The following is a 25089-nucleotide window of genomic DNA, read 5'->3' on the forward strand; positions in this document are numbered from 1 at the left end:
GTGTCGGGTTCGGGTCAGGTTGGGTCGCACTTCCGGGTCCGGCATTCGGGTTCGGGTCGGGCTTGGGCCGGATCGGACACGCTCTATCACCATCTCAGGTAAGTGACTGTAATGTTAATTTACTTTTTGGACTTTAAAGGTGGTTTTGCTACAGTTATTTTAAGCTTGTGCAGGTAAGGAACAAAGTGAAAAACGGATGGTCGGGTCGGGTGCGGGAATAAATGGAAGGACTCGGGCCAGGTCGGGCTCGTGGTCAGATGGGGTTCTGTCGGCCTCGGTCGGGTCTCATTTGCAGACCCGAGCAGGCCTTTACCTTGTGGCACTCCATTAGTTACAGCCTGCCAACTTGAAAATGACCTGTTTATTCCTAATCTCTGCTTCCTCTCCTTTAACTAATTCTCTATCCATGCTAATATATTGCCCTCAATTCCATGCACCCTTATCCTGACCTAAGTTCAGGAGACCAGGATGTAGAAGCAGTTTGGGTAGAGATGAGAAATCATAAAGGCATGAAGTCACTTGTGGGAGTGGTGTACAGGCCACCTAACATTAACCACACTGTGGGACGGGGTATAAAGATAGTTATGGAATAGGATAGGACTGGTCCTCAGGTTGAAGTCCTAAATTGGGGGAAGCTAATTTCGATGGCATCAGACAGGAACTCTCAAAAGTTGAATGGGAGAGGCTGTTTACAGGTAAAGGGACGTCTGGCAAGTGGGAGGCTTTTAAACGTGAGATAGGAAGAGTTCAGGGCCGAGAGTTCATCCTGTTAGATGGAAGGGCAAGGCTGGCAAGTTTAGGGAACCTTGGTTGACAAGGGATATTGAGGGTCTGGTCAGGACAAAGAAGGAGGCATATGTCAGGTATAGGCAGCTGGGATCGAGCGAGTCCCTCGAGGAGTATAGGGGATGTAGGACTACACTTAAGAAGGAAATTAGGAGGGCAAAAAGGGGCCATGAGTTTTCCCTGGCAGATAAGATAAAGGAGAATCCTAAAAGATTCGATAAGTATATTAAGAGTAAAAGGGTAGCTAGGGAGAGAGTAGGTCCCCTTAAGGATCAGTGTGGCAATCTATGTGTGGAGCCATGGGAAATGGGCGAGGTCTTAAATGAATATTTCTCGTCTGTATTTACCATGGAGAAGGTCATGGAAGCTAGTGAGTTCAAGGGAGGGAACAGTAATATCCTGGAGCATATCAACATTACAAAGGAGCAGGTGTTGGAGGTCTTGAAGCGCATTAAGGTGTATAAATCCCCAGGGCTTGACCAGGTATATCCTAGGATGCTCTGTGAAGCAAGGGAGGAGATTGCTGGGGCCCTGGCAGAGACTTTTGTATCATCGTTAGCCACGGGTAAGGTAACGGAAGACTGGAGGATAGCTAATGTTGTGCCTTTATTTAAGAAGGGCAGCAGGGATAAGCCAGGGAACTACAGGCCGGTGAACCTTACATCAGTGATGGGAAAGTTATTGGAAGGGATTCTGCGAGACAGGATTTATAAGCATCTGGAAAGGCATGGTTTATTTATTTTTTTTATTTAGAGATACAGCACTGAAACAGGCCCTTCGGCCCACCGAGTCTGTGCCGACCAACAACCACCCATTTATACTAACCCTGCAGTAATCCCATATTCCCTACCACCTACCTACACTAGGGACTATTTACAATGGCCAATTTACCTATCACCTGCAAGTCTTTGGCTGTGGGAGGAAACCGGAGCACCCGGCGAAAACCCATGCGGTCACAGGGAGAACTTGCAAACTCCGCACAGGCAGTACCCAGAATTGAACCCGGGTCCCTGGAGCTGTGCCGCAGTGATAGTCAGCATGGCTTTGTACATGGGAAATCATGTCTCAAGAATTTGATTGAGTTTTTCGAGGAGGTGACCAAGAGGATTAACGAGGGCAGGGCAATGGACGTTGTCTACAGGGACTTTAGCAAGGCCTTTGACAAGGTCCCGCATGGTATGCTGGTCCAGAAGATTCGAACACATGGGATCCAGAGTGAGCTAGCAAATTGGAGACAAAATTGGCTTGGTGATAGGAGGCAGAGGGTGGTAGTGGAGGGTTGTTTTTCAGATTGGAGGCCGGTGACCAGTGGTGTGCCGCAGGGATCGGTGCTGGGCCCTCTGTTGTTTGTCATATATACTAATGACTTGGATGTGAATGTAAGGGGCATGATTAGTAAGTTTGCAGATGACACCAAAATTGGTGGTATAGTGGACAGCGAAGAAGGTTGTCTAAGGTTACAACAGGATATAGATCAACTGGGAAAGTGGGCAAGGGTGTGGCAAATGGAATTTAATGCAGACAAGTACGAAGTGATGCATTTTGGGAAGTTAAACCATGGCAGGACATATTCAGACCTTGGGGTGCAAGTCCATAGTTCCCTGAAAGTGGCAACACAGGTAGACAGGGTGATGAAGAAGGTGTATGGCATGCTTGCCTTCATTGGCCGAGGCATTGAGTACAAGAGTTGGGACGTCATGTTACAGTTGCACATAACATTGGTTCGGCCACACTTGGAGTACTGTGTGCAGTTCTGGTCGCCGCACTACAGGAAAGATGTGATTAAGCTAGAGAGGGTGCAGAAAGGATTCACAAGGTTTGGAGTTATAAAGAGAGATTGGATAGGCTGGGTCTGTTTTCCCTGGAGCGAAGGAGGCTGAGAGGGGACATGATAGAGGTATATAAAATTATGAGAGGCATAGATAGGGTAGATAGCCAGAGTCTGTTTCCCATGGTAGGGGTGACTAAAACCAGAGGGCATAGATTTAAGGTTTAAAAGGGATCAAAGGGGTAAATTTTTCACACAAAGAATAGTGGGTATCTGGAATGAGCTGCCTGAGGAGGTGGTGGAGCCAGGAGCAGTGGCGACATTTATGAGGCATCTGGACAGGTACTTGAATGAGCAAAGCAAAGAGGGATATGGAATTAATGCAGGCAGGTGGGATTAGTATAGATAGGCATTATGGTCGGCATGGACGCGGTGGGCCGAAGGGCCTGTTTCTATGCTGTACGACTCTATGACTCTATAAAGGAAGAAATAATGGTAGCTTGTCAGAAAGGTACAGCAATAATTATGGGGGATTTTAACTTACATATAGACTGGAAAAATCAGATGGGCAGAGGTAGCCTAGATGAGGAGTAGATAGAATGTTTTGGGGTTAATTTCTTGGAACAATACATTCTGGAGCCAATCAGAGAACAGGCTGTACTAGACCTGTTATTGTGCAATGTGATGGGATTAATTAATGACCTCATAGTTAAGGCGCCCCTAGGTAGCAGTGATCATAATATGATTTGAATTTTAGATTCAGTTTGAGGAAGAGAAGAGTGAGTCCAAGACTAGTATTTTAAACTTAAATAAGGCAATTATGAGGGCATGAAAGCAGGGCTAGCTAAAGTGAACTGGCAAATTAGGTCAATACAGATGCAGTGGCAGACATTTAAGGGGATATTTCAGAATACACAGAATAGATACATTTCAATGAGAAAGAAAAATTCCAAGGGTGGGACCCACCATCCATGGTTAACTAAAACAGTTAAATATTGTATCAAACTTAAAGAAAAAGCCTATAATTGCGCCAAGATGGGAGGTAGGTCAGAAGATTGGACAGAATATAAAAACAGGAAGGAAGGACTAAAAGATTGATAAGGAAGGTGAAATTAGAGTACGAGAGAAAGCTATCTAGAAATATAAAGACAGATATTAAGAGTTTCTGTAGATATTTAAAAATGAGTTAACAAAGTGAGTGTTGGTCCTATAAAAAGTGAATCTGGGGAATTAATAATAGATAATAAGGAGATGGCAGATGAATTGAACAGATATTTTGCATCGGTCTTCACTATTGAGGACATAAGTAACATCCCGGTATTAGCTATAAGTCAGGAAATGGAAGGGAAGGAGGAACTCAAGAAAATTACATTCAATAGGGAAATGGTACTGAGCAAATTGTTGGAGCTGCAGGCTGACAAGCCCTGGGTTCTGATGGACTTCATCCTAGGGTGCTAAAAGAAGTCGCTAGAGAGATAGTTGATGCACTAGTTTTAATTTTCCAAAATTCCCTAGATTCGGGGAAGGTTCCTTTAGATTGGAAAATAGCAAATGTAACTCCTTTATTCAAAAAGGAGGGAGACAGAAAAGAGGAAACTACAGGCCAGTTAGCTTAATATCTGTCTTAGGGAAAATGTTGGAAGCTATTATTATAGATGTTATGGCAGGGCATTTAGAAAAATTCAAGGTAATCAGGCAGAGTCAACATGGTTTTGTGAAAGGGAAATCATTGGAGGAAAGGGAAATCTATTGGAGTTCTTTGAGGGAGTTACATGTGCTGTAGATAAAGGGGAACTGGTGGATGTATTGTACTTAGATTTCCAGAAGGTATTTGATAAGGTGCCACATCAAACATTATTGCAGAAAATGAAAGCTCATGGTGCAGGGGGTAACATATTGGCATGGATAGAACATTGGTGAGCTAACAGGAAACAGTGAGTAGGCATAAATGGGTCATTTTCAGGTTGACAAGATGTAACGAGTGGTGTGCCACAGGGATCTGTGCTGGGGCCTCAACTTTTTACAATTTATATAAATGACTTGGATGAAGGGACCGAAGGTACGGTTGCTAAATTTGCTGATGACACAAAGATAGGTAGGAAAGTAACTTGTGAAGAGGACAAAGAGATATAGATAGGTTAAGTGAGTGGGCAAAGACCTGGCAAATGAAGTATAATGTGGGAAAGTGTGAAATTGTCCACTTTGGCAGGATGAATAAAAAAGAAGCATATTATCTAAATGATGAGAGATTGTAGAGCTCTGAGATGCAGAGGGATCTGGGTGTCCTAGTACATGAATCGCAAAAGGTTAGTATGCAGGTACAACATTGTACAGTACTGGTCTCCTTTATTTATTTTCGAGATACAGCACTGAAACAGGCCCTTCGGCTCACCAAGTCTGTGCTGACCAACAACCACCCATTTACACTAACCCTATGGTAATCCCATATTCCCTCCCACCTACTTACACGAGGGGCAATTTACAACAGCCAATTTACCTATCACCTGCAAGTCTTTGGCTGTGGGAGGAAACTGGAGCACCCGGTGGAAACCCACAGACAGAATTTGCAAATTCCACACAGGCAGTACCCAGAATTGAACCCGGGTCCCTGGAGTTGTGAGGTTGCGGTGCTAACCACTGCGCCACTGTGCCGTCCTTAATTAAGGAAGGATGTAAATGCGTTGGAGGCAGTACAGAGAAGGTTTACTGGATTAATACCTGGAATGGGTGGGCTGTCCTATGAGGAAAGATTGGACAGGTTAGGCCTTGTAGCCTCTGGAATTTAGAAGAGTAAGACGTGACTTGATTGAAACATAGAAGATCCTGAGGGGTCTTGACAGGGTGGATGTGGAAAGGATGTTTTCCCTTGTAGAAGAATCTCGAACTAGGGGTCACTGTTTAAAAATAAGGGGTCTCCTATTTAAGACAGAGATGTGGAGAAATTTTTTCTCTCAGAGGCTCGTGAGTCTTTGGAATTCTCTTCCTCAAAAGGCAGTGGAAGCAGAGTTTTTGAATATTTTTAAGGCAGAGCTAGATAGATTCTTGTTAAGCAAGGGGATGGAAGGTTATCAGAGGTAGGTGGAAATGTGGAGTAATCAGTTCAGCCATGAACTTATTAAATGGCGGAGCAGGCTCAAGGGATACTCGTGGCATACTCCTGCTCCAAATTCGTATGTTCGTATGTTATGAGCCTTTTGCGTAGCACCTAATCGAATGCCTTTTGAAAATCTATTGGTTCTCCTTTATCTACCCAAGTAGTTACATCCTCAAAAAAAACTCTAGTAACTCCTGGACTTCTTTGTCACTGAGCTTAAGACCATCTGATCAGCTGCCTCTGCCTCTTTCTTCCCTCTATTCCACGAGCCCACTAGGCCCAAATTCCTTGAAAGCTGTCCCCTGATTCCCCGCGCCTGAGCCTCGAACTCACATCTTTCTCTAGCTCTTCCCCTATCTTCTCTCATGCCCTCTTCGAGCTCATCTTGTCCATGAGACCCATCTCCTGCTCCCTCCAGCCCATTCCCACCACTAACCACTTAGCTTTCTCTCCTGGTCCCCATGTTAGCTGATATTGTTAACGGTTCTCTCTCTTCAGGTGTTGTCCCTCTCTCCAAACCTGCCGTCATCACCCCCTCCTCAAAAAACCAACCCTTGCCCCCACCTTGAAAACTACCATTCCATCTCCAACCTCCCTTTCCTTCCTAAAGTTCTTGAATGTTTTGTCGCCTGGACTTGATGGGCCGAATGGACTCCTTCTGCGCCATAAATGACTCTATGACTCTAATTCCAGCTTTTAAAATGCACTATTTTCCTTTTCTCGACCTGTCTGCAGTCTTTGACATGGTTGACCATACCATCCTCCTCCAACTGCTCTGCCCATCGTCTAGCTGGGTGAAACTGCTCTCACTTGGTTGCATTCTTATCTATCTAAGCATATCCAGAGTATCACTTGTAATGGTTTCTCTTCTGCTACCGCACCATTACCTCTGGGGTCCCCCAAGGATCTCTCCTTGGCTAGCTACTATTTCTCATCTACATGCTGCCCCTCGGCAACATCATCTGAAAACATAGCATTCATTTTCACATGTACGCTGACAACACCCAACTCCTCCATTGTTGCTAAATTGTCTGACTGCTTATCTGACATCCAGACCTGGATGAGCAGAAACTTTCTTTCATTAAATATTGGGAAGATATGCCCATGTCTTAATTCACACTAAGTCCCCTTCACCCCTGTGCTTGCTGACCTACATTGACTCCTGGTCAAGCAACATCTTGATTTTAAAATTTGCATCCTTGTTTTCAGATTCCTGCACAGCCTCACCCCTCCCTATCTCTGTAATCTCTTCCAGCCTCTCCAAGATATCTGTGCTCCTCTAATTCTGGCCTCGCGAGCATCCCTGATTTTAATCACTCCACTATTGGTGGCTGCGCCTTCAGTTGCCTCAGCCCAAGCTTCTGGAATTCCCTCCTTGCACCTTCCACCTTTCTACTTCGCTTTCCTCCTTTAAGACACTAAAACCTACCTCTTTGACCAAGCGTTTGGTTGTCTGACCAAATTTCTCCTTAAGTGTTTGGTGTCATTTTATTTTATAATGCTCCTGTAAAGCGCCTTGGGACGTTTTATTAAGTTAAAAGTGCGACATAAATATAAGTGGTTGTTGTATTGATAATATAAGCACGCTGCATGGAATTTGTACTATGATAGATGGAAGGAAGCTTTTCCAATAAACTGGCCAGCTGAACGAATACCACATTGATGTCAATCATTGTGCGACCTTTGCTGTGCTGGCAGCTTGAAGCTATTTAGAAATATCTGAATCTCAGGTGCACCTTGCATGCCTCTACATGCATCAATCTTCGCTGCATACCTGTCTTTTCACAATGCACCATTTCAGGAAGAAAGAATTTGCATTGATATAAATATATATGTGTAAAAGTATCTTAAAGAATTTCATAGACAACAAATACATTTGAAGCAAACTCATTGACCTATCAAGGCAAATGTGGCAGCCAATTTTCAATACAGCAAGATAGCACAAAATAGTAAATTTTGTGCTGGGCGGCACAGTGGCGCAGTGGTTAGCACCGCAGCCTCACAGCTCCAACAGCCCAGTTTCGATTCTGAGTACTGCCTGTGTGGAGTTTGCAAGTTCTCCCTGTGACCGTGTGGGTTTTCGCCGGGTGCTCCGGTTTCCTCCCACATCCAAAGACTTGCAGACTTGATAGGTAAATTGGCCATTATAAATTGCCCCTAGTATAGGTAGGTGGTAGGGGAATTGAGGGAAGGTGGGGGTGTGACAGGGTAATGGGATTAATGTAGGATTAGTATAAATGGGTGGTTGATAGTCAGCACAGACTCGATGGGCCGAAGGGCCTGTTTCAGTGCTGTATCTCTAAATAATATAGATGACCAATTAATCTGTTTTTCTGTGCTCCATGCTTCAGTGAAGAATACAGACCAGAAAAACTCCATACTCTTCTATAGCTGGTACCTGCGATCTTTCTATCTATCTGAAGCCTGGATTAACATTGCAATTCCAACAATGTAGCACTTCCACAGCAGTACACCAGAATGTTAGCTTAGATTATGTGTTTAATTGCATTTTAGGACTTGAGCCACCAACCATCTGGCTATGAGGCATGAAGACTTCTACCAACTGAATCACAGAATCACAGAATAATACAGTGCAGAAGAGGCCATTCGGCCCATCGAGTCTGCACCAATACGTTAAAACACCTGACCTGTCTACCTAATCCCATTTGCCAGCACTTGGCCCATAGCCTTGAATGTTATGACATGCCAAGTGCTCAGCCTGGTACTTTTTAAAGGATGTGAGGCAACCTGCATCTACCACCCTCCCAGGCAGGGCATTCCAGACCGTCACCACCCTCTGGGTAAAAGGTTCTTCCTCAAGTCCCCCTTAAACCTCCCGCCCCTCACCCTAAACTTGTGACCCCTCGTAACTGACCCTTCAGCTAAGGGGAACAGCTGCTCCCTATCCACCCTGTCCATGCCCCTCATAATCTTGTACACCTCGATCAGGTCACCCCTCAGTCTTCTCTGCTCCAGCGAAAACAACCCAAGCCTATCCAATCTCTCTTCATAGCTTAAATGTTCCATCCCAGGCAACATCCTGGTGAATCACCTCTGCACCCCCTCCATTGCAATCACATTCTTCCTATAATGTGGCGACCAGAATTGCACACAGTACTCCAGCTGTGGCCTTACCAAAGTTCTGTACAACTCCAACATGACCTCCATGCTTTCTAATCTATGCCTCGATTGATAAAGGCAAATGTCCCATATGCCTTTTTCACCACCCTATTAACCTGCCCTTCTGCCTTCAGAGATCTATGGACAAACACGGCAAGGTCCCTTTGTTCCTCGGAACTTCCCAGTGTCAGGCCATTCATTGAATACTTCCGTGTCACATTACTCCTTCCAAAGTGTATCACCTCACACTTTTCAGCATTAAATTCCATCTACCACTTTTCTGCCCATTTGACCATCCCGTCTATATCTTCCTGTAACCTAAGACACTCCACCTCACTGTTAACCACTCGGCCAATCTTTGTGTCATCCGCGAACTTACTGATCCTACCCCCCACATAGTCATCTATGTCGTTTATATAAATGACAAACAATAGGGGACCCAGCACAGATCCCTGTGGTACGCCACTGGACACTGGCTTCCAGTCACTAAAACAGCCATCTGTCATCACTCTCTGTCTCCTACAGCTAAGCCAATTTTGATTCCACCTTATCAAGTTACCTTGTATCCCATGTGTATTTGCTTTCTTGATAAGTCTCCCATGTGGGACCTTGTCAAAGGCTTTGCTGAAATCCATGTAAACTACATCAACTGCACTACCCTCATCTACACACCTGGTCACATGCTCAAAAAATGCAATCAAATTTGTTAGGCATGACCTCCCTCTGACAAAGCCATGCTGACTATTCCTAATCAAATTTTGCCTCTCCAAGTGGAGATAGATTCTGTCCTTCAGAATTTTCTCCAATAGTTTCCTTACCACTGACGTGAGACTCACTGGTCTGTAGTTCCCTGGCTTATCTCTACAACCTTTCTTAAATAGTGGGACCACATTAGCTGTTCTCCAGTCCTCTGGCACCTCCCCTGTGGCCAGAGAGGAATTAAAAATTCGGGTCAGAGCCCTTGCAATCTTTACCCTCGCCTCCCACAGCATCCTGGGACACAAATTGTCCGGACCTGGAGATTTGCCCACTTTTAAGCCTTCCAAAACCTCCAATACCTTATCACTCCCTATGACAATTTGCTCAAGAACCTCACAGTCTTTCTCTCTGAGTTCCATATCTATATCCTCATTCTCTTGGGTGAAGACAGATGTGAAGTATTCATTCAACACCCTACCAGTGTCCTCTGGCTCCACCCACAAATTTCTCCCTTGGTCCCTAATGGGTCCTACTCTTTCCCTGATTATCCTCTTCCCATTGATATACTTATAGAATATCTTGGGATTTTCCCTACTTTTACCAGCCAGAGCTTTCTCATATCCCCTCTTTGCTCTCCTAATTGCTTTCTTAAGCTCCATCCTACACTTTCTGTATTCCACTAATGCTTCCATTGATTTGCTCTCCTTGTATTTGCTAAAAGCCTCTGTTTTCCTTCTCATCGTACCCTGAATGTTTCTGGTCATCCATGGTTCTCTGGGCTTGTTGCTCCTACCTATTACCCTAGAGGGAACATGTTGGGCCTGTACCCTCCCCATTTCCTTTTTGAATGCCCCCCACTGCTCTTCTGTAGATTTCCCGACAAGTAACTCTTTCCAGTCTACCTTGGCCAGATCCTGCCTTATTTTACTAAAATTCGCTCTCCCCCAATCCAAAACCTTTTTTTGCAACTTGTCTATTTCTTTCTCCATAACAAGCTTAAATTGTACCATGTTATGGTACAACTGAGCCAAGCTAACACTTTGCAATGCAATGACATGTCAACTGCTGAGTATAGCTAATGTGATTTAAATAGGAAAGATGTGTAAGTCAAAAGCATGCAGTCATACAGAATTGATTTAAACTTCTTGTTAGTGTTTTTGTTTCCCTTGCAATTTCACATTGAATAGTTCAGTTAGGGAGCAAAGGAGCAGGAGTAGGCTATTTAGCCTCACAAATCTGTTCTGCCTTTCAGTGAGATCATGGCTGATTTGTTGTTAGAGAAACTGCCAAGCCTGTTTGTGAAGAAGACACTGAGACTAGGATGCTTTGGTGGAGACTCTTTATTGCTTGCCACAGAGCTTACTTCTGCACTCCAAACAACACCCATCCAGTGCTGGCTGGCTCTTCATATACCTCTGAGTACAATTAACTAATCAACACCCAATACCTGTTCACCCCATTACCTTCAACTTCTAGGTATTTAACATCCATTAACAGAACTTATTAGACACTATCATCTGTCACCTAACTCCATATACTGCTTTTGCCCCGCATATCTTAATACCTTTGGTTCACAAAATCTATCAATCTCAGATTTAAATTTAACGATTGATCCAGCATCAATCGTCGTTTGCAGAAGGGAGTTCCAAACTTCTATCACCCTTTGTGTGTAGAAGTGTTTCTTAATTTCACTCCTGCAAGGTCTGGCTCTAATTTTTAGACTATGCCTCTTGAAGACTCTCGACTCTTCAACCAATGGAAATAGTTTCTCTTTATCTACCGTATCTATTCCCCATAATATCTTGAAAACATCAATCAAATCCCCATTAATCTTCTAAATTCCAGGAATACAATCCTAGTTTGAGCACTGCGAGAACAACAGGAAGTCTGAGAGCACAGTAGGGATAAAGAAGCGGCAGGGAGAGAGCGCACTGGGAGAACAGTGGGAGGTCCGAGAGCACAGCGGGGATAAAACTGGCTTACAGAGAGAGGGAGGGAGCACTGTGACAACAGCGGGAGGTCCTAAAGCACAGCGTGGATAAAGGAATGGTGGAGAGAAAGTGTGAGAGCACTGAGAGAACAACAGGAGGTATGAGAGAACGGTGGGGATAAAGGAGCGGGGTTTGGGGAGGCGGGGGATGTAGGGGAGAGAGAGAGAGAGAGAGAGAGAGCACTGTGAGAACAGCAGGAGGTCTGATAGCACAACAGGGATAAAGTAACCATGGAGAGAGAGTGAGAGAGCACTGTGAGAACAAATTAACAAAAACAAATCAAGGAGTGACATCACAGGACAGCAGGTACAGCAGTATCAAGTTTTTTTCCCTCTAAACTCGGGCAGTGGTTTTAAACCAGGACTGGGGAACTATAAAGTATTGTATTAAATTTATAGCTTAACTTTTTAAACTAATTAATAAAATTACAAACAAGTAAAATATTTACGTTAACTCCCTATAAAGTAAAGTAACGTCAGAACAAGGGAAGCAGTTGATTGGTGAGTATTTATTTAAGTCTTAAGTTTCTGTCAGTTAATAGTCCTAATAAATGGAGGCATGGCAGGGCATCTCAGTCCAGAGGAGTGCATATCACATTCCATGTGGAATGTCCAGGATGCTTCTTTTGTCCAGGACATTGTAAGATGTTCAGTACCACTTGCAACTCCTCAGATACTGAAGAAGTATGTGTCTGTATGCAGCAAGACCTGGACAATATTCAGGCTTGGGCTGATAAGTGGCAAGCAACATTCACAAGTGCCAGGCAATGACCATCTCCAACAAGAGAGAATCTGGCCATCTCCCCTTGACATTCAACAGCATTGCCATCACTGAATCCCCTACTATCATCATCCTGGGGGTTACCATTAACCAGAAACTGAACTGAAGCAGCCACATAAATACTGTGGCTACAAGAGCAGGTCAGAGGCTGGGAATTCTGCAGTGAGTAATCCATCTCCTGAATCCCCAATGCCTGTCCACCATTTGCAAGGTACCAGTCAGGACTGTGATGGAATACTCTCCACTTTTCTGGATGAGTGCAGCCCCAACAACACTCAGGAAGCTTGACCCCATCCAGGACAAAGCAACCTGCTTAATCAGTATCCCATCCATCACCTTCAACATTCACTCCCTCCACCACCGATGCACAGTAGGAGGAGCGTATACCATATACAAGATGTACTGCAGCAACTCACCAAGGCTCCTTCAATAACACCTTCCAAACTCACAGCCTCTTCCACCTAGAAGGACAAGGGCAGCAGAGCATGGGAACACCACCATCTGCAAGTTCCCCTCCAAGCCGCACACCATCCTAACTTGGAAATATATTGCTGTTCCTTCATTGTTACAAGATCAAAATCCTGGAACTCCCTCCCTAACAGTGGCGCAGTGGTTAGCACCGCAGCCTCACAGCTCCAGCGACCCGGGTTCAATTCTGGGTACTGCCTGTGTAGAGTTTGCAAGTTCTCCCTGTGTCTGCGTGGGTTTCCTCCGGGTGCTCCGGTTTCCTCCCACATGCCAAAGACTTGCAGGTTGATAGGTAAATTGGCCATTATAAATTGCCCCTAGTATAGGTAGGTGGTAGGGAAATATAGGGACAGGTGGGGATGTGGTAGGAATATGGAATTAGTGTAGGATTAGTATAAATGGGTGGTTGATGGTCGGCACAGACTCGGTGGGCCGAAGGGCCTGTTTCAGTGCTGTATCACTAAACTAAACTAACAGCACTGTGGGTGTGCCCACACCAGATGGACTGCAGCGGTTCAAAAAGACAGTGCACCACCACCTTCTCAAGGGCAATTGGGGATGGGCAACAAATGCTGACTTTGCCATAAAACGAATTTAAAAAAGTTATTGTTGGATCTTTCATTAGAAATGGCAGGAGCGAAATTTGTCTTTGAAAGGAAAATGGAGCAAACTGTCTAAAGAGCTGCTGATTTGCTATAGCTGATGTTGCGCTTGCACCCAAGACAAATTTCCCTCCATTATCTTTACTGATCTATTCAAACCCTTAATGTATTTACCTAATTTAAAGATCCTATGAACTTGAACTACCGATTTCTTTTCATGCAGGCTTTCATTTGCTGGGTTAGGAGATAGATGAAGAATTTCACAGAGGACTGACATGGAAAAATTAATAATTTTTCCAGATGTTTTGGCCAAATGTTAGTATTGAAGATTACGATCCCAGAGTAGGAGTCACTGAGACCATGTCCCATTTTATAGCTGTGAAAGTGTGACATGATTGCTAGATTCTGTAAAGCAAATAAAAATTGTGGTGATATCATGTTGATCGCAGCAAGAACTTTAGCCAACTGCAGGTCGCATTAAAATACACTCCAATGGGAATCATTCTGAAGTACAGATTGAAGAGTTAGTAAGTGCAGCCAGTAGGATGACAGAACCTAATGGTGGGAGAAATATTTTGACAAATATTGATCCTGTTAGTGAATTAAAAATACAACATTGAGAGACATTAAAGCATTGAAGTTGATAGTGAGAAAAACTGCCTGCAGGAGCCATAACTATGTGAAAATATGAAGGTAGAAAGACCATGAGTTTTAAATGCTGAGAGGTAAGGCACATTGAATCATGCTATATCCACTTATATTCCAACAGATTTCCATAAAAACTTTTGTATTGCAAATTAATTTCCTTGCAATAATGAAATGGAGAAAAAGACTTGCTTTTGTCTCAGAAACATCTTGAAGAACATAACATTAATGGAGTACTTTTAAGACTGTTATAATGGGCTGAATTTTGTGCGGCTGTCGTGGGCAGATATGGTGGTGTGGGGGGGGCGGGGGTGGACAGAGAATCGCAATGCAACCATCTGCCCAGAAATCTGGCATCGTGACGTCTGTTCTGGATTTTGTCAGTGGCGGGAAAGCACAATGGCGGCACAATGATGGGAACCTACTTTAAATTGTTGAAATGCCGATTTATATGCATCAAAATATAATTAAAAGCGATTGAATGATGGGTGAGTGATTCGTTGAATGGCGGGTGGCATTCACATGCCTTCGGATACTTGACCTATAATAGCTGGCAGCACTGAGGCGAGATGACGCATTGCCGTGATGGGTAGGCAGCCTTGAGCTGCATAGGGGAAGAGAGGGGTTCAGAGGCCATTGTTGGACTATGTTGCTGTGGGCTCTGTAGGGAGGTCCGGGATTCTGGGGGCTGTACAGAAGGGTCTAGGCTTCTGGGGGCTCTGCAGGGGGGCTGAGTGTGGCTGTGGTTGTGAGGGGTGGTCGTCAGTTTACAGATGGCTAACTGAGGTATGATGGGTCTGTTTGCTCACACTGCAAGAATAGATGGCGGGCCATCATCAAGGTTGGGCTGTGAGGTTCATCAGCGACTACTCTGACAGAATTGCCACATCCTAAGGTGGCAAGCCAGGAGGCCAGACGGGTTAAGCAATGCATGAAGGAGGCAAGAGACAACCTCATAATGACTCGTTTAGAGCCATCCTGGTGTCCATTCACAGAGAGTAAAATAAAGGCTCACCTTAATGCATGAACTCTGTCACCTCCATCCCATTTGTGGTCCCTGACTTGCGAGCGGCTGCAATGTGCACTTGTGACAATGGGAGAACATCTGTTAATAAAGGCTCTCATCTTCTTCTTCTTCTTTGGCCTCCTTGTCTCGAGAGACAATGGGTAAGCGCCTAGAGGTGGTCAGTGGTTTGTGGAGCAGCGCCTGAACTGGCTATAAAGGCCAATTCTAGAGTGACAGACTCTTCCACAGGTGCTGTAGATAAAATTGGTTGTCGGGGCTGTTAGACAGGTGGCTCTCCTCTTGCGCTTCTGTCTTTTTTCCTGCCAACTGCTGAGTCTCTTCGACTCGCCACTCTTTAGCCCCGCCTTTATGGCTGTCCGCATTGCATGTTAATGAGGGCTGTGGTCACATTGGCATAGCCTTAAGGGGGAAGAGGGAGGTCAGCAGCTTACAATTAAGACATAATGGCTTACAGACAATGAAGCCTCATGATTGAACAAAGGATCTTTTAATTATTTACCAAAAAACATCAATGCTACACCCATGAGGCCCAAAGTGTGGCTATGTGCTCTTCCTAATACGGTTGCGGGTGTTCTTACCTGGTGTGATCCCTGTGGCAGCAGCTGGGCTGGAGGCTGCCCCTTGGCATGTGATGACTTTGGCGGACGTCCTCTGACTGCCTGAGGCCTGGCTGCTTGGGGATGTCCTGGACTGGTGCAGGACTCTCCACAGGCATCGCCACTGCTGGAGCTGGGCTGAGAAGCTGGTGGCCATAGTCAGAGTGCCCTGTGGGGAGCCCCCAGATGTGGATCCCAGCCTTTACTCCTCGCTTTGAAGACTTAATTGTGTTACAGTGCCGTTGGGGAGTGTTAAAGTTTAAAAAGAAAAAGTGGAATTCCTAGTCATTACTGAAAGAACTATGCCACAAGATTTCACATTTTAAACAAAAACCTTACCGTACAAGAGTTAAGGCAAAACACTACCAACTTAACTCTACAATTTGGAAACACTTATTTTTTAAAACTTAAAATCTTAACAGGACATGAAGACGAATACTTTAAACTCTAAATCTCAACAAAACACCCTTGTTTGACTGTTACTTCCACCCCAAGAATTTTTCCTATACATCTTGGCAGTTTGTTCACTTCTCCTGGGACCAATCCAAAGTGTACCACAGCCCTTAGGAATTCACTTTGATTTTCTTAATTTCTTAGGTATCTTCCGAGGTTTGAGAATTCCTGGGAATTCTCCCTCTCGCTTCGGCTGGGCAAACCCTCCAGTTCACCTTCAACACTTCACAAATCTGGATTTCCCAGCTTGAGCATGGGTCTGCCTCAAAACCCCTGATGGCCTCTCTTCTCCTGAGTCCACCTGGTTTCCAAAAGCCAACTGCTTTTCTGATGCCAACAGATTTCCAAATGTCAACTGGCTGACTGTGCCAGCAAACACACAGATCAAAAACCAACAGACACCCCTGCACAATCTATCTCCATAGCACAGTGGTACACGTGGGATGTCCCAGATAGCAATTTAAACTAATTACTTCCAACTCCATATCTTCTCTTTGATCTTGGAAATCGTATGAATAATTTAAAACCCTGACTGAGGTAGCTGCAGACACACCATCTTCATCATCAAGTTATGAGGGGTTCCCATTGTGTAGGGTGTTTACACTTCCCAATATCACCTTACTAAACAAACCTGGGCCACCCTTTGATTTGTCATAACCCTTGGCTTGTTTGCCAGCTTCTGAAACCAGGTGTTTTCATTTGTCTTGCATTAAAAATAAATCAATTCCCAAATTAAAAGTTACCTCTAGAAAATTAATACAAACCATGAACCAGGTGATTGTAACACTTGAGCCTCCCCTGTTTAACAAAGACGTTTCAGAAAGCTCCAGGCTCATGTTCCTTCTCTCGCCTTACTGCTGCGTTGAGCTCATGGCCGAGGCAATGGTGTGCAGGTCTGCGCGCATGACCTATGGCATCTCTGCCCGATGTTGCCTTACTTCTCTCTGCACCTCCAGCATGTCCTGTGCTGCTGACACCAGAGGCTCATCATCATCCTGGGGATCAGTATGGGTCTGGCCACCTACAGTCCTCCGACTGTCGGAGACCTCAGCTGTCTCAGCCTCAGCCAGCTACTGAGGCGCATGTGTGGTATGCTCACTAGCTTGTGACCCTGATTCTAATGCCAAATGGGTATCCACCAAGGTGAAAATATCTAGACTGGTGGAGGGTGCAGGGGAGTCATGAATGGTGCATAATCTGAATGGTCCTCCTCCTCAGAGGTGGACCTTGCGAATGGCAATCTGCATGAGAGAACATAAACATAATGTTGGTTAGACTGTGCAGATCTCTTGATGTCAACCATGCGTAATGCGGATCTCCAACATTAATGCACATGCTGACGGGAGTCAATCCTCCTGTGCAGGGACACCAGTCTCCCAGTCCAATATTACGTGGCCACCTTCAGTGCCCATCAGCTCCAATGCCTCTTCCTCGATGGTGGTGAGATGATGCTGATCTGGGAGTCCTCTGTCAGTCCAGACTGTCTCCCTCCAATTATGGACCCTCTTGTCCTGCAAGAGGAGGGGTGGTGTTACAACCGAGGTGGGAGAAGTGCACTGTTAATTATAGTCCCACTTCTCCACAGGTCACAACATATATTTTAAATTTTCCCACTTAGCAATACAATCAATCCTATATTTTTTCACAGAATAGAACACACTTACCAGGTTTCTTTAATGAACAACAAAAATTATCAGTTTATTATAAAACAAGTCTTAACTAATAATGAAGTAAAGCATAAAGACACAGATTGAAATTTTAAAGTCCCCTTTTTCCTTTTTAACTTAGCCACTCACTCACACACTCACTCACACACACACACACACACACACCGGTTAACCAGGAAAATAAAGGGATTTTGGTTCAGAGCTCTGTTACAGACAAAAAAAACCACTTGGGCTTAATACTTGCTCATTCACGAAGAAAACAGCAGATGAGCTATATTGTGTTCCAAAACTGGCATACAGACTAACTTCTGGGTACATGTAGACGGGTTACAGGGATCTTTTAGAACAGTTCTTTTTAGGTGGCGTTGAGAATTAATTTAGCAGGCTTTTCTCCAAAGAACAGGAGATGAAATGAATTGACACAGTGGACTTCTCAAGGTCTTTTCGGGAGTTGCTGGAAAGCGAGCTGCGTTGTGGTCTTCTCTCCTTCCTTGACACTTCTTCAGCAGACTTGACTTTATCTCATTCCACAAGCTAAAACATACTGACACTACAACCAAAAGCTTGTGAGTTTGCTGTCCTCCCAGGGTGTGCACTGCTGCTGCTGCTTGTCCTATCAATGGGCGCGCAACTGACTTCTCTGCCCATATCTTCCCTGTTACCAGGGTTTCTGTTCTGTTTTTAACTTGAGTCATGTGACATCCAGTAAACATTGTTGCCAAACCAGTTCTTTCAGTGCCCCCTTGATGATTCCCTTGGAAAAAAAAATGGTACTACATTTCTTCAGTTGACTATAAATTCCTCAAAAAATATTTTTAACAAAAAAAGGGAATCACTTCCATAACAATGGAGATAGTTGAGAATGGCAGACTGGTCATCATGACAGTTCTTCTTATGTCAGTCCCACATCCCCTACTGGGGAATCTGAGGTAACTAATACTGCCAGGGGAGTTAAGGGGGGTTAGCTATGAAGGAAGGTGGCTTGTAGCCATGTGGCAGCCATGCATCTGTCAAGAAGAGATAAACTCCTCGCCCGTCAGCCAACGCCGCAGTGCTGCCAACCTCCCCATGTCACGCAACCTCCTGTGTTGTCACATGCAATGTTCAGAAAGGTGATTGGTAAAGAGTACTCAGCTTGGCAAAATGCAGGAGGTCCTGCACTGGACCCAGTTGCGCTGGGTGACTCTGCGGCTGCTAACCTCTTCTGCTATCTCCACCCTTGTTTGCCATCACGGGGGAAGAGAATCTCCCACCTTTCCCTTGCAGCCTGGGAGAGAATCTGCAGGGAGGCAATACTGAACTGTCGGGCCATTCTCGACCATCATCTTCTCCCCTCCCCGGCGGGTGGGGGTGGGGGGGGGGTTTCAGGAACCAGTCACACAGAGTTGTAGGGTGCACAAAGCTGACAAAGAATGCAAGGTGGGAGTGAAGGCAGGGCTGGTAGGCCTTTAAATATGGCACCAGGACCTGCTCCAAAAGCAATGATTCGCCTCCTGCTCCCAACACGATTGGGGGGGGGGGGTGGGGTGGCGGGAAACCCACACCTCCCATATGCAAAATGGCAGCCTGCCCCTGTAATGGCGGGAGCAGCCACCTAGGTGACAAGCGAGAATGGAGCCCTTTTCTGCATGTTGGAAGTTCAGCCCCGTGTATGCATAATGGTATCATAATGGTTACTCATGTCATACAGAACTCTTGCAAAGATTTGAAGCGACAGCCATATCCTGTTAAATCAAGTCTGATGCTCAAATGATGTTTTCACACAATAAAGCATGTAGTTTATGATGTTATCTGAATCACTCAGTGAAGTAAATGGGCCCAGTTTAGAGGATCTTTGACCTGTGGGAACAGATCGTATTGCTCTAAAATTTGCAGCAAGAAACTTACCACCCTGATACATAAAAGCCACCTGGCATTTTCATTATGGCCTTCACATGGACAGTCCAGATGCCTGCTTGTTACAGTTAGGAGCCTTCTTGTAATATGCCAATCAGGATCCAGTGCCATGCATCGAAACTGTTGCAATTTTGAGCTCCCAATGGGCAGAGTGACTACTGTCCACATTCTTCCCATTGGTACTGAGGTTGAGTGAACCTTAAATGGAATACTGCAGGCCACTCAGAAAAAGTTCTGTTAAAATTTTTGTGGGCTGTCAGCTTGTGTACACGTGTTGCTTCTGGATTGGCTCCCTTAAGGAGCCGTAGGAATTAATACTCTCATATGCGGCGAGTTACCTGTCAACACTGTTATCAGCCTCAAGATGCGTTAGACATGCCGTCCGCCCTCTTGGTAAAATCGCCTCCAATATCTTGTCAGCCACTCCAAATATGTCATATTCTAAATATTATTTAAATTTTACACTATTGCATTGAGTAGTTTAAATGGCTGAGTGTTCATTTCCAGGCAGGAGTTCAGAGGTTCAAGCCCATAATTGCCCAAGAATTTGGCCTGTATGCACCATGAATTTCACCAGTTCCTAGGGAGACTTCTAGGTTATCCAATCTTTATAATTCCAGGAGGCGAGGATAATGTAAATCCAGAAACTGAACTGGAGTAGCCATATAAATACCGTGGCTACAAGAGCCAGGTCAGAGGCTAGGAATCCTGCGGCGAGTAACTGAACTCCTAACTCCCCAAAGCCTATCCATCATCTACAAGGCACAAGTCAGGAGTGTGATGGAATACTCTCCACTTGCTTGGATGGGTGCAGCTCCAACAACACTCAAGAAGCTCGACACCATCCAGAACAAAGCAACCCGCTTGATTGGCACCACGTCTACAAACATTCACTCCCTCCACCACCGACGCACAGTGGCAGCAGTGTGTACCATCTACAAGATGCACTGCAACAACGCATCAAGGCTCCTTAGACAACACCTTCCAAACCCGCAACCTCTACCAACGAGAAGGACAAGGGCAACAAATGCATGGGAACACCACCACCTGCAAGTTCCCCTCCAAGCCACACACCATCCTGACTCTTAACTATATCACTGTTCCTTCACTTTCCCTGAGTCAAAATCCTGGAACTCCCTTCCTAATGGTACTGTGGGCCTAACTACCCCACATGGACTGCAGTGGTTCAAGAAGGTGGCTCACCACCACTGTCTCAAGGGCAATTAGGGATGGGCAATCAATGCTGGCCTAGCCAGCGATGCCACATTCCATGAAACAAATAAAAAAAATTATTTAATATGGATGGTGAGCCATGACTGGAAATCATAAATACAAAATTAACCAACTCAGCTGGGGTTAGTTTTAGTTTTTAGTTTTAGAGATACAGCACTGAAACAGGCCCTTCGGCCCACCGAGTCTGTGCCGACCATCAACCACCCATTTATACTAATCCTACACTAATCCCATATTCCTAACACATCCCCACCTTTCCCTATATTCCCCTACCACCTACCTATACTAGGGGCAATTTATAATGGCCAATTTACCTATCAACCTGCAAGTCTTTGGCATGTGGGAGGAAACCGGAGCACCCGGAGGAAACCCACGCAGACACAGGGAGAACTTGCAAACTCCACACAGGCAGTACCCGGAATTGAACCCGGGTTGCTGGAGCTGTGAGGCTGCGGTGCTAACCACTGCGCCACTGTTAAAGATTACTTTTTACCCCACAGAGTACAGGATATGTAAAACAGTTTTCCAGCAAAAGTGGTTAATACTATTGTGAAGCTGGATTAATATTGAATTGAGAACAGGATCGAAGGATATAAGAATATACATGAATATAGGTTCTCAAATGGTGGTTAAGGGGACCATTCTTGTTAAAATTGGAACATTTTCTGCATTCAGCAGACGTTTTTGCACTTCATTAGCATTGTGTAAACACTTTGCAAGTTATGGGGTGGTTAAATTGGGTCACATTGCACCCATTTATCAGGCACGACTGCTTGAGGCCCCAACTAGTGAGCAGGAAGCACACACACTCTTCCAACTGGAAGGACAAACAAGAGACATGCTTTACCCGATGCCTGAAGCAGCTGTTAGGCTGTTTGCATATACAAATAGAAGCCTAACGTCTGCTTTAGACTATGCTGGGCCATCTGTTTGCCTTGAGGCAGCCAGTGCCCGCATTGGGAAAACCAACCCCAAGGATCATATTCAAAAAAAGCCATACTATCACTTTAAGATATTTTAATTCAATGTATAATGTTTGCCCTATGTCAGATTTCATTCCCGTACCACATATGGATGAACAACATCAAGGGTCACGTTTGGCTCTGATGTCTCCCATGAATGAATAAAATTCCAGCATTACATACTCAGTTAAAACAGTTCAATTAAAGTGGTACCATTGGCAAGAGAATTCCAGTGTGACAAGTTTACATAGGCAGTTTCAATTATGAATGTGAACATAGGAATTCAAAATGGAAGAGTTGACACCAAAGTGTGACAAAAACACGCAGAACAGAAAGCTAGGCCTGGAGTGGCACCTTAAAATATCAGGATCAAGCAACTCAACCCCATTTTTCCCAACCTTCAAATTTTAGCAGGCAGAAATCAGGCTACTGACCAGGCATCTGGAAAAGGCAGGCAGGACCTAATTAGCACTCCAAAGTCACAGCCTGATTGCATCATCACTGACTTACTTAAATTTAAGTAAGGCAGAGCCCAAGCTGTCATGAGAACAGAAAGTGCCGGAAATACTCAGCAGGCCTGGCAGCATCTGTGGAGAGAGAAACAGTGTTAACGGGCTGGATTTTACCTGAGGCGGATGGGAATTCGCCACCGCCTAGCCCAGGGATCCGTCCCGCATTTTACAGGTCCCCGGGCTTTATTTGTCCCGAGGCGAAACTTCCACCTGCCAGAGGGAGGAAGTCCCACCTCAGTGAGCTGCTGCCCAATGAGCGGGCTGGCAGCTCTTAGTCCCAGCAGTGCCACCGGCAGCGGTGGCCACTGCTGGGACTGCAGCCCAGCCGACTTGATGGAGCCAGGAGTCCAAGTAAGTTGGGCATGCCTTATCAGGGGGATCGGTCCTTCCCTGGCGAGGCTGGAGTGGTCGTTTGGGCAGGGGGGGGAGGCGTCTTGAGTCCCGGGGTGGATTGGGAGGCGGGGGCAGCCCTCCATTGGGCACCCTGTGCCCAACTGCCATGGCCCCCTCCCCTCCCCTCCCCCGGGGTGCAGAAAGCCAGGCAGCTATTGCTGGGCGCCCTTTCACGTCCCCAGCACGCACGCTTGCCACAGGTAAAATACCAGTGGAGGCGGGCGCGGGCCTTTAAGTGGCCACTTAAGAGCCTTGATTGGCCTCGGGCGGGCGGGCAACCATTCGACCCGCTGGGGCAGCATAATATTCAGCCCATCGTTTCAGGTTTGCGACCCTTCATCAGAACGCAAGCTGTCACTTGCCCAGCAGCTGATCCCAGGTGGAAGTGGCTGACACCCAAAGGAAATTATAAAAGATTTAATCTTTTAGCACTCAATCTGGGAAAGAAAAAGCAGGAGTGCACCTCCAGGTTTCACAAAGAAGCATTTATCCTGACTCCTCCCACCCTCCCACCCCCCCACATCCCCAATACACCCACTTCCTGATTGTGGCCCAGATCTGATGCTCTCTCATGAGATAAAAAGCAGAAAGTGCTGGAAATACAGAGCAGGTCTGGCAGCATCTGTGGAGAGAGAAAGAGAGTTAACGTTTAAAGGTCTGTGACCTTTAATCACCCCTTATGAGTGTTGGGGGCTGTACCCATGGCTTCCAGGAGTTGGCCCAAAAATCTTCTAATGGGGTCTGGCCTCCACTACCCTGCCAGGTTCTTTGGCCAATTTTGGCCTCCCCTGTACCCTCCCTGGCTTTTTTTTTTATTCATTCATGGGATGTGGGCGTCACTGGCCAGGCCAGCATTTATTGCCCATCCCTAATTGCCCTAACTGAGTGGCTTGCTAGGCCATTTCAGAGGGCATGTAAGAGTCAACCACATTACTGTGGGTCTGGAGTCACATGTAGGCCAGACCAGGTAAGGACAGCAGATTTCCTTCCCTAAAGGACATTAGTGAACCAGATGGGTTTTTATGACAATCAATGATAGTTTCATGGCACCATTACTGAGACTAGCTTTTAATTCCAGATTTTTATTAATGAATTGAATTTATTAATTAATTGGATTTAAGTTCCACTAGCTGTCATTTGAACCCATGCTCCCAGGACATTAGTCTGGTCCTCTAGTTTAGTGATATTATTGTCTCCCCATAGTGACCAAATCAGTACATTTGTGAGAGAGGATCATAGAGCGAAGGACCAAGATGTAGAGTCATTTGGGTGGACAAATATGGGTCCATTCCAGGTGGAGACAGGAGAATTTGTGGTGGAGAATGGGAATATTGCAGAGACTGAACAATTACTTTGTCTGTCTTCACAGAGTAAGATATAGAAAATGTCCCAGAAATATTATGGAACCAAGGGACTTGTAAAAATGAGGAACTGAGAGAAATTAGTATCAATAAAGAGGTAGTACTCAAAAATTTAACTGGATTGAAAATTGATAAATCCCCTGCACCCTTAACAACATCCCAGAGTATTGAAGGCGGTGGCTATAGAGATGGTGGATGCATTGGTGGTTATCTGTCAAAATTCTATAGATTCTGGAAGGGTTCCTGTAGACTGGAAAGTAGCAAATGTAAGCCCACTATTTAAAAAAGGAGCAAGAGAGAAAACGGAGAACTGCAGACCTGTAAGTTTGACGTCAGTAGTAGGGAAAATGTTAGAATCTATTATAAAGCATGTGATATCTGGACACTTGGAAAATAATGATGTGATTGGGCAGACTCAACGTGGATTTATGAAAGGGAAATCATGTTTGACAAATGTGTTGGAGTTTTTTGAGGATGCATACACAAAGGAGAACCAGTGGTTGTGTTGTATTTGGATTTTCAGAAAGCTTTGATAAGGTCCCACACAGAGGGTTATGAACAAAATTAGAGCACATGGGATTGGGGGTAATATACTGCAATAGATTGAGAATCGGTTAGTAGACTGAAAGCAGACAGTAGGAATAAACGGGTCATTCTCAGGATGGCAGGCTGTTACTAGTGGGTAACGCAAGGATCAGTGCTTGGGCCACAGCTGTTCATAATCTATATAAATGATTTGGATGTGGCGACTAATTATCTAAATAATGTTTCCAAATTTGCTAATGACACAAAACTAAGTGGAAATGTAGGTTGTGTGGAGGATGCAAAGCGGCTTCAGGGGGATTTGGACAGACTTAGTGAGTGGGCAGGAACGTGGACGATGGAATATAATGTGGAAAAATGTGATGTTATCCACTTTGGTAGGAGAAGAAAATGTGCAGAGTATTTCTTAAATGGTAAGAGAGTAGAAAATGTAGATGTACAAAGGGACCTGGGTGTCCTTGTCAATAAGTCACTGAAGGCTAACATGCAAGTC

Source organism: Heterodontus francisci, chromosome 10 (assembly GCF_036365525.1).
Source record: "Heterodontus francisci isolate sHetFra1 chromosome 10, sHetFra1.hap1, whole genome shotgun sequence".
Taxonomy (NCBI): domain Eukaryota; kingdom Metazoa; phylum Chordata; class Chondrichthyes; order Heterodontiformes; family Heterodontidae; genus Heterodontus; species Heterodontus francisci.